General features: G+C 34.4%; 1 protein-coding gene across 1 annotated transcript in view; it reads left to right on the top strand.

Annotated features, from left to right (window-relative positions):
- The window catches only part of pip4p1a (phosphatidylinositol-4,5-bisphosphate 4-phosphatase 1a), a 35,044-nt gene extending 32,734 nt beyond the window's left edge, over positions 1 to 2,310 (top strand). The window contains exon 7 of the mRNA XM_053651250.1: positions 1 to 2,310. This exon is cut by the window's left edge and continues 1,212 nt beyond it. The gene's annotated coding sequence lies outside the window, so the exon portion shown is untranslated.
- Positions 2,311 to 7,114: the final 4,804 nt, after the last annotated feature.

Consider the following 7,114-nt stretch of genomic DNA (forward strand, 5'->3'; position numbering starts at 1 on the left):
ATGCACATACAGACTCTTGTCACCAACATACTAAATTCTATAAGTAATGCAATTTTAGTAATGCTTTCACATAGTACAAAACCTCCACATGCTTAAAAAAATCCCATTTTATGATTGACATTTACACACCTGGATGAATAGTTTTACATTCCCAGTTTGTCTTTTCTGTACACAAAAGTATTTTTTTTGTTATTCTTTTTTTTTCCAGAGTTAATATTTATTATTTTAATGACCATGCCATTGCACTAAGAGGAAATCACATTTCCTTGAAAACACTACAGCATTTTTTATGTTGGTATTCATGTACTAACCATGTGAATAATTATTGTAATCTATACAACCCTGACTTGGACTACAATGCTTAAAGCATTCTCTTATTATTTATGATCTGAAGGATGGTGTTGAAGTCTATATTACATGACATTTGTAGTGTCATTAACTTGAATATGATACAGCTGTTGTTATATGAAATGTGCTAATCACATGTATGTTTTTGTTGAAGCTCAGTTTAGGATTTAGGCACCTCTTCATTTTTTTTTATTTAAAAACCCTTGCAGAATGTTTTGCTGTTCCTTAATTTCCCCTTGGCTTAGTGTACCATGAGTGCCTAAATATGGAGAGTACTTTATGTACGTAGGCCACATTTTTCCCCTCAATGTTTTTAACTCTTAAATCTAGCAGGTTTGCAGGATCTCTATAGCGTCAGTCCATCTCAAATGGTCCAATAATTGCAAGGGTGGCTGCTTGACCATTTTTAACTTAAAAAAAACACTTTTTTTTAAAAGTGTTTTTAAAAAAAAAAAAAAACAAACATTTATTTTTTACTTGGTTTAACTATAACCGCCATCTTTGTGTCATGGCACACAACAAATTTTGGTTTTACAGCTGTTTATGGAAACCTCAATATCTCAGCTCAGCATGGGCCTAGCTCCTTGGAACAAAAAATTATCTCTAGTGCACATTACAAGGTACATGTGTATATATAAACATTTTGCACATTTGTGTTCCTAAGACTTAAAGTCCAATTGTAATGCTCAAGATTGTTCACAATTCCACATTTATGGTCAATTTAATGGGAAGGATTTGAATCACATCTTAATTTTTAGCGGGTACCTAGGTACATATGGTAAGTATAGCACAGAACATTTCAGGTTTGAGACTTTTTACAGGGACAAGAAAGTGCAGTTTTTAATAATTTCCCTCCCTTTCGGATTGAATATTTCTGGTGGGGGACCAGAAACGAACCTGAAACTTTCACAGAAATAAGTTCTCTATAGTAGTATTCTGCTGTAAAAATTGTGAGTTTGAGGTGCAGGTAAACTATGCAGGACCTCGAGGGCCAGATTTGAAGAACCAGCCTGATCCATCATGTTGGTACAGGTGTACAGTTGATATGCATGAATAGATTTTATCCAAATAAAGAATTACAGTGTTCAGTTGGTTGTTTTACAAGTGAACAGTGTCATATACAGAGCTGTGGTATTGTACATAGAGGTAATTACTCAAAAACAATTTTTAAATTAAAAACTCTTAAGCAACCTGCATTGGACCACAGAGATGGAATGACCCGTTAGTAAAATGAGAGTTGTGAATTGTTGGTCTTTATCTACAATTTTGTGAGGAAAAAAAATCTGTGCTTTGATTAGCAAGGTCTCTGTTCTGACACACCTAATTCAAAGAATCAGGTAATTATTAAACCCTTTGTTGCCTGACACATTATATGAAGTCCAAAAGTGCAGGACTGGGAGTGAAAACTACTGCTCAAAATCTCAAAATGATGAATAGATGTCTCCTGTAAAAAGATGAACAAACTTAGTATAAAATCACCAAGAACTGATTTGGTTAAAGGCTTTCAGAAGGTCATGTACAAAAAGTGGTGTCGCTGAAATCGGAGGTGTTGCAAGACTGAGTTCTGGGTTTACACTGCTGAAATGCATATTGCTGTGTGATTAGTGGTGTGATGGTTTACAGTGATTAGAAAATCTAAGATATTAACATTGTCCTGTATTAGTATAAATAATGTCACTGAAAATTTATTAATTTTTCATTCTGTTTCATGCCTACTCCCAAATAAGATAGCTGATTAGATCAAACATTGTTATCTCATTGTGTTATCCCTGAATCCAGGTGCAGAGGTGCCTAGTGTCCTAAACTCTATGCTTTATGGGTATAAGTATAAATACTATCTTATTTATGCCAAGAGCGATGAGACAAGAATAAGGCTTTTCTCTGAGTTTGTTTGCAAATGATTAGTTTGTTACAAGGCATGAAGGCAATTAATGAAGACAATATAAAAATAAGAAAACAGTCATTTTAGTCATTGTGCTTTCTTTATTCACACACGTTCACTAATTTATGTTGACATTTATTTATCATATTTTAGGATAATTAGACTTTCTCAGACACACACACACACACAATTGTCTGGTTTCATGCAGATGTATTTTCTCCTAAGATTAAGAGAGGTGGGAAATGTATAAAAGCTTTCAGAAACCACAAATCCCTTAGCCCAGGAGATAACCGAGAGAAAGAAGTAGGAGGGGGTAAAAGAGAAAAGTCAGCATTAATGGAAGGAAGGGAACAGATACAGACAAAGAATGTAACTCTAAGAGAGACAGGAGAAGGAGTGAAGTGTGGGTGTGTTTTCCCCCTATAGTTCTGTTTAAGTGGCTTTGATAAGCTAGCATGCTTACACTCACACAGACACACACACAGAGTGATCAGTATCACACATATATCCTACTGAAACGTGCACAAAGACTCACAAGACTTCTGTAAGTGTTATATGGGGTATGTCCCCATAAGACTTTTTTCTGCTTACCGTAAAGGTTCACTGGCCCTGCACAAACACACCTGCAACTTCATCCTCTTCAGTACTAAAAGGATTCAGTTTAAGACCAGCAGCATGACCATGTACTCGTTATTAAAACTTGCCTGTTCTCAGCATGAAGAGGAATTAGCAGAGAGGCTTAGAAAGAGAGGGATTGCAAGATTTGCTAAGGGATGAGGGAGATGAGATACTGGGCTAAGCAGCTTTAGAATAGTCAGTGTCAAAACAATCGACAAATCTCACCGACAGTTTACTCCTGCTATGAGAAGGTCTCATTATTAAAGTGAACTGATACATTCACAATAGAGGTTCACTTAGACATGTCATCACTCTACATAATATGTGGTCTCTGTGTGTGTGTGTCACTGTATGGTCTCAGCATCACTAAAAGCATGCATTCAACTCAATTAGTGGTATGCATTATTAATATCTGTCTAGAGAGGTATTTGTTTTTACACTGGAATTAAAAGCCTCTGGTATCATATATCACACTCCAGAGAGAGAGCGAGAGAGAGACCAGATCATACTCATTTTTCTGAGCAAGTTAACAGTAAGTTAAGGAAAGTTACTCCAAAGAAATGTGGTGTTTTTGTAAAATATATGTTTGATATGATACAAAAGCCTGCCTTAGGCTTTTACATGGAATTTTATAACTCTTATACAACTCTATAATTGTTTGAACATTATGGATAATAATCCCATCTTCAATTAATTTTTTTCAGACATGGATTTGTAGATCTATGTATATGTTTAGAGCTTAAAGTTTGTATGTTGTTTCTTAAATGTTTAATTTTAGCTACATATTCATGGTGATATCATTTTAACATAAAAAAATAAAATAAAAAGAAGACTTTATATGTGTGATGTTATCACCAAATTGTTGATTCAGTTTAGGTAATGTTAATTAAAAGCTAGCTAACATTAGCTGATAATCTAGAATTCTATCCAAGTTTGCTGATCAGTTTAAGTTTAATATGTTTATAGACTAAGAGTGCTTTTAAATAAAATTTTAGTTAGCTAAATAGCTATCTTAATACTTGCCAGAGAATATTCTAGCATGATCAATTTCAAGTAATTGACGGCAATTTTTGCTATATACGGTCTGCTATACTAAGCCTGCTGACATCAAAGTCATTTTGACTAATTGCTTATCTTTCTTTATTTGTTGATTTTAATATTTGGTGACAGAAATTTTGGTATAGTGGAAGTGATAACATGCCTTAAAGGAATTAAAAAATATATATATCTAACACTGGTGTCTGTTTCTGTTCAAAGTTAGGGTTTATTTCTCATTACAGGGTTTCATCACATAAAGCTTGTGTGTTGAAGAAATATGCCTTTATGATAAATGTTTAATTTGAACACATTTTAAACTGAAATAGTGGTGCTTCAGTTTGCCAGTACAGCCTGTATTTAAAATTGACCAGCATGGTGGTGGCAGCATCATGCTTTAGAGCTGTTTCTCTTCAGCAGGGACTGGGGTCTAGTCAAGAGAGAGGGAATCATGTACAGTCCTGTGAAAAAGTATCCTGATTTCTGTATATCCCATACTAAATTGTTTCAGAAATGAAAACAAAATATAAGTTAAAACAAAGGCTACCTGAGTAAACAAAATACAGTTTTTAAATGATAGTCATTTATTGAAGCAAAAAAGTTATCCAATTCCAACTGGGCCTGTGTGAAAATGTATTTGCCCCATAGTTACTAATTCCCCAAATATATGAAACTGCATTCATAATGGGGTTCAGTTGGACTAGACGCAACCAGGCCTGCTTACTGCAAACCCTTTTCAATCAACACTTTTTCAACAGCATGACATTTGTTAAAGGGTCTTACCCAATAATACACTATGCCAAAATTGAAAGAATTTCCAGAAATGATGAGAAGGTGACTGAAATACATCAGTCTGGGAAGGGTTAAAAAGCTATCTCAAATGCTCTGGGACTCCAAAGAAGCACAGTGAGAGCCTTTATCTCCTAATGGAAAAACTTGGCACAGTAGTGAACCTTCTGAGAATTGGTCTACCTTCCAAAATTCCTCTAAGGGCACAGCAACTACTCATCCAGCAAGTCACAAAAGAGCCAAGGACAACATGAAAGGACCTACAGGCCTCTCTTGCATCAATAAAGTTCATGACTGTTCATCACTATCAAAAAGACACTGGGCAAAAATGGTATCCATGGAAGAGTTGCAAGGTGAAAGCCACTACTAACCCAGAATAACATTAAGGCTCATCTGAATTTTGCCAAAACATACCTTGATGATACTCAAACCTTTTAGGAGAATGTTCTGTAACTGATGAGTCAAAAGTGGAACTGTTTAGATGACAGGGGTCTTGTTATATCTGGCTTAAACCAACACAGAATTCCACAAAAAGAACAACATACCTACAGTCAAGCATGGTGGTGGATGTGTGATGGTGTGGGGATGCTTTGCTGCTTTAGGGCCTGGGCAACGTGCAATAATTAAGAGAAACGTGAATTCTGTTCACTACCAGAAAATCCTAAAGTACAATGTCCGTTTTTTCACATGGGTGATAGGTATTGGATTATTTTCTTGCTTCATTAAAAAAAACTAAAATCTCTTCTGTGTGTTTACTCAGGTTGCCTTTGTTTTATGTTGTATTTTGTTTGAAGATCTAAAACTATTTAGTATGAGATAAACACAAAAACAGAAGTATAGCACAATAAAGAGCCAAAGCACAAGTCAACAAAAGAATGGCTTCAGAAGAAGAAGCTCTTAATAGACCAGTCAGAGCCCAAATCTAAATCCTTTCAAGAACCTATGAAATGACTTGATGCACAGGAGATCCCATCATAGTTTGATAGATCTGGAGCATTCATGTAAAGAAGATTTGTAAAGATCAATTTGGTAGACTTTTTTTTTTTAAACAAACAAACAAACAAACACACCCTGAGTGCTGTATTACAAGCAAAAGTAATTAAATTGTATTATGTTAAATTATTAGCTTGTTAAGTATTAGTTAAGGAGTGTACACTTATGTAGCCAGGTTATTGAATGTTTTTAAACTATTGAGCCTTTTTTGTTGAGTGTACAATAATAATTGATTGTCTAAATGTGTATCCAAATCTACAATCTGCCAATTACAATTGTTTATTGTAAAAAAAAAATCAAAAAAATAAAACTTAATGACACCATTACAAATTAATGACACAAAGTTAACAGAATATCAATTTAAATTCTGCTCAATTTTTTTCTGTAATCAATTACAGGAGGGGAGGAGTCTGTGTGTGTGTGTGTGTGTGTGTGTGTGTGTGTGTGTGTGTGTGAGAGAGAGAAAGAGAGAGAGAGAGAGAGAGATGAGGGGTGACAGATGTCTTTTATTCTTTCTCCCCATCACTTGTTTTATTCTTGTTGATGAGGACCAGTGAGCTCCACACTTGAGAAAGGTAATAACACTTTAGCATTAATTTAGCTTTAATTTTTATAGCTAATTGCCAAATACTTCAAATTGCATTTTTCTAATGAACAGTGTCCTGGAGTTTCTTTAAATTATTATTATTATTATTATTATTATTATTATTATTATTATTATTATTAAAACATTTAAAACCTTTTTATTATTATTACTTTTTTTACTTCCAGTAGTAGTTTTTATTTCATTTACTAGAAAATGTAAGAATATGGGAAATAATTTAAATATTACAAATTTTTATTTTAATTAAATATTTGAAATAATTTGTTTATGTATTTTTTCCATTTGTAGCAAAACAATGGGATGGGTGATTTCTTCACAACCAAAATTTTGACAGCTTAATTAATATGGATTGTAAATTATAAATAAAATCTGTTACTATAGCTGATTTGTTCCACAAACCACACAGGATTTTTTTTTTTTGGGGGGGGGGGGGGGTGTTTGATTTCTTTAACCCAGCTTAACCAAACATTCAGGAACACTGAATACCTACAAGGTTCAAGTGTGTGGGGAGCTGGAAGAGAGCAAGAAATTTTAAACATGTGTGGATTCATGGGGATCAATTTGAGAGACACTGGAAATATCAGTGAAAAACTAAATATATTACTGAATTTATGCTGTTAAAACAGGACTTAGGGTTAGGGTGCATTTCTATAAATTTATATAAATGCAAAGGGGGGCACAGTGGCTTAATGGTTAGCACAATTGCCTCCCATCTCCAGGCTGGGGGTTCAAATCCCGCCTCTGCTCTGTATGCGCGGAGCTTGCATGTTCTCGGGGTTTCCTCTGGGCACTCTGGTTTCCTTACTATAGACAATTTCTAGATTAGGGTCCAGAGTAAACTTGAA

The sequence above is a fragment of the Ictalurus furcatus genome, chromosome 20 (assembly GCF_023375685.1).
Source record: "Ictalurus furcatus strain D&B chromosome 20, Billie_1.0, whole genome shotgun sequence".
Lineage (NCBI taxonomy): Eukaryota > Metazoa > Chordata > Actinopteri > Siluriformes > Ictaluridae > Ictalurus > Ictalurus furcatus.